Consider the following 2,763-nt stretch of genomic DNA (forward strand, 5'->3'; position numbering starts at 1 on the left):
AGGCGTTTGTTTGAAACGTAAAAAAGTAACGAGTGTTTTCAAATCAAGACCGATTGACTGAAATTTTATCAAACAGAACCAACCCGGGTTTGATCATAGTTTGATTAGTCCAACCCATTTTTAGATACATAATGTTTATGGAAAATTCCTGATTAGTACCCTGTACTTTGGGACTAGTACCACTTTGGTCCCCGAACTTTAAAATGCGACAATTCAGTATACAAACTTTTAAACGTGACAATCTAGTACCTGGCGTTAGTTAGTTGTTAACTAGCCGTTAAGTGGCATTTGAAAAAGACATAGATGCCCTTCAAGTGTTATTTAATTTTCTTTATCAACAATCTAAACATTGACAAAAATTTAATAGTCCCAAATCCTTTCATTTTCCATTCAAGAAAGTTGGGGTCACTTTTGAGTGGGCATTCACCCCAACTATCTTGCATAGAATTTGAGATTGTTAATTTTTTGTCGATGTTTGGATAGTTTATAAAGAAAATTAGATGACACTCGAAGGGCATTTGTATCTTTTTTAAATGCCACTTAACGACTGGTTAACAACTAGTTAATAGTAGGTACTGGATTGTCATGTTTTGAAAATTTGGGTATTGAATTGTTGCATTTTAAGTTTGGGGACCAAAGTGCCTCTAGGCCCAAAGTACGGGGTACTAATCGGGAATTTTCCCTAGTGTTTAAATTGGTAAGCATTCAACATACTTTGGATTACGAGTCTGTGTTGGGCATGCAATGCATTAGGGTCCAACACCATATGGATTGTTGAAGATGTGTCCATTAAAAGTAGGGATGCAAACGGATCTGATCATATTTGAATCCGATCTGACATTGTTAATGTCGGATCCAATCTAATCTGAAGATCTGATTGGATCTAATAGGACTCGATTTGAATTCAAACCCTATTGGTAAGTCGGATCTTCGGATATGATCCGATCTAACTTTTTTCCTTTAAAAAATTATAAATTATTAAAAGAAAAATAAAATATACTAATTTAAATAAAGTAAAAACAAAAAATACAAGCATGTTTTAATTATTTTCATCATATATACATGTTTTTGTAAAAAAAATAATATAACAAATTTATAAAAATATATTTATAAATAAATAAATAACATATATATATATGTATTATATATATTTATATTTATAAATATATAATATATATTGGATCAGATCTTCTTCAATTGAATAGGGGTGATCCAAATTCGACCAAATAGGACTTGATCTCGGATTGGATGGGATCATTTTCTCCCCCCTAATTAAAAGTCAAATTAAGGATCCATGATCATGAGACTTTGGCACAATTTTTAACTCAAGCTGTGAACCTAATTTAATGGCTGAGCATATTCATATGTAGCTGATCTCGTATAGTTGGGATAAAAGTTTGAACCTAATATAATGTTTGAGCAGATTCATATGTAGCCGATCTCATATAGTTGGGATAAAGCTTGAATGATGACAATGGTAGTCTCAGTGGTTTATCTTTGTTCGTCTAGTCAAATTAGACTCTTGAACATACAAAGAATTCCAATTCCAGTGTTGAACACTAGACCAAATGAAACCCTTGAGATGATCTTTGGCCACTCCTTGATAGAAATTATAAACAATTTGGCAGTAAACTGCAAGCAAGAAGCAAACCCCTTGTTTGTTTCTAAATTCTAATGCCCTCTCATATAATCCTCCAAGAAGGTGTCCAATCCATAACTTGTGGAATTATTGGTTGTAGCATCTACACATTCTTTGATCCCTTTTTATGCAACCATAAACAATGTTTTCTGCAAGTACTTAAGGTTGTGTTTGGAAACATTGCAAATAAGTGTGAATGCAAATATGTAGAGTGTAAAATGGTCCGTATAAATTGCAAAATTGGGTTAGTTTTGCACCGACAAATTTATCTTCTTACCAAACAGACTTTTTACTGTAATGGATGCAAAATGAATTCTAATAAAGCATATGCTTTTTTTATATCAAAAGCCCACTGGAATGCAAATTTACTTCTTTTTTATTGATGTACTTTTACATCTTATTATCAATGTAAATATGCATTGGTCAGTCATTTTCCAACACATAAATGTAATGTTGCCAAACACAGGCAAAAGTGAACCAGAGTGCAAATTTACCCCAAATCGGGATTTGCACTTCATTTGCATTGTTTCCAAATGCAGCCTAAGAGAACTTCAGCCGTTATCAATCTAATGACATAAGCATATTGAAATAGGTTTCATGGTATTAAGTATGAACAATCAGAGCTTTCTGGTCAAGAATTCATTCCAAGAAGCAGGGGATCGTGAGAACAGAAAACTTGAATTGGGGGTGGGTTTCATTTGTATAATCCAAGAGTGGTCCACGTTTTGGACTTTCTTCAGTGTTTTGGCCTTGAAGACAAGAGAGAAGGTTGCCTCCATCTACAGCTAGCATCCCTTGTTTCGGTGGGATCAAATGGAAAAGGAAATCTATAAACAACCAAAAACGATTGTCAATATTAAATAGAACCAAAATTTATGTGGGTTTTGGTGTGTCTTTGGATATAACTTTGAATTTTGAAATACGAATGGTTTTGTTTTTTATAACAAAAACAATTATTGTTCTTCTAAGGTGGCAATTGATTTTTCGCTTTCAAGAATAAAACTATATATATTACCAAACACCCTCTTAGGCTACATTTGATACTACTGTGGCTTCTACTTTAAGGATCAGTTTAGAAGGAATACAAATGCAAATATATACAAAATAATATAAATTATAAGGTT

This window comes from Nelumbo lutea, chromosome 1, assembly GCF_056320005.1.
Source record: "Nelumbo lutea isolate HS-2025 chromosome 1, American lotus-T2T, whole genome shotgun sequence".
In the NCBI taxonomy this organism is placed as follows: domain Eukaryota; kingdom Viridiplantae; phylum Streptophyta; class Magnoliopsida; order Proteales; family Nelumbonaceae; genus Nelumbo; species Nelumbo lutea.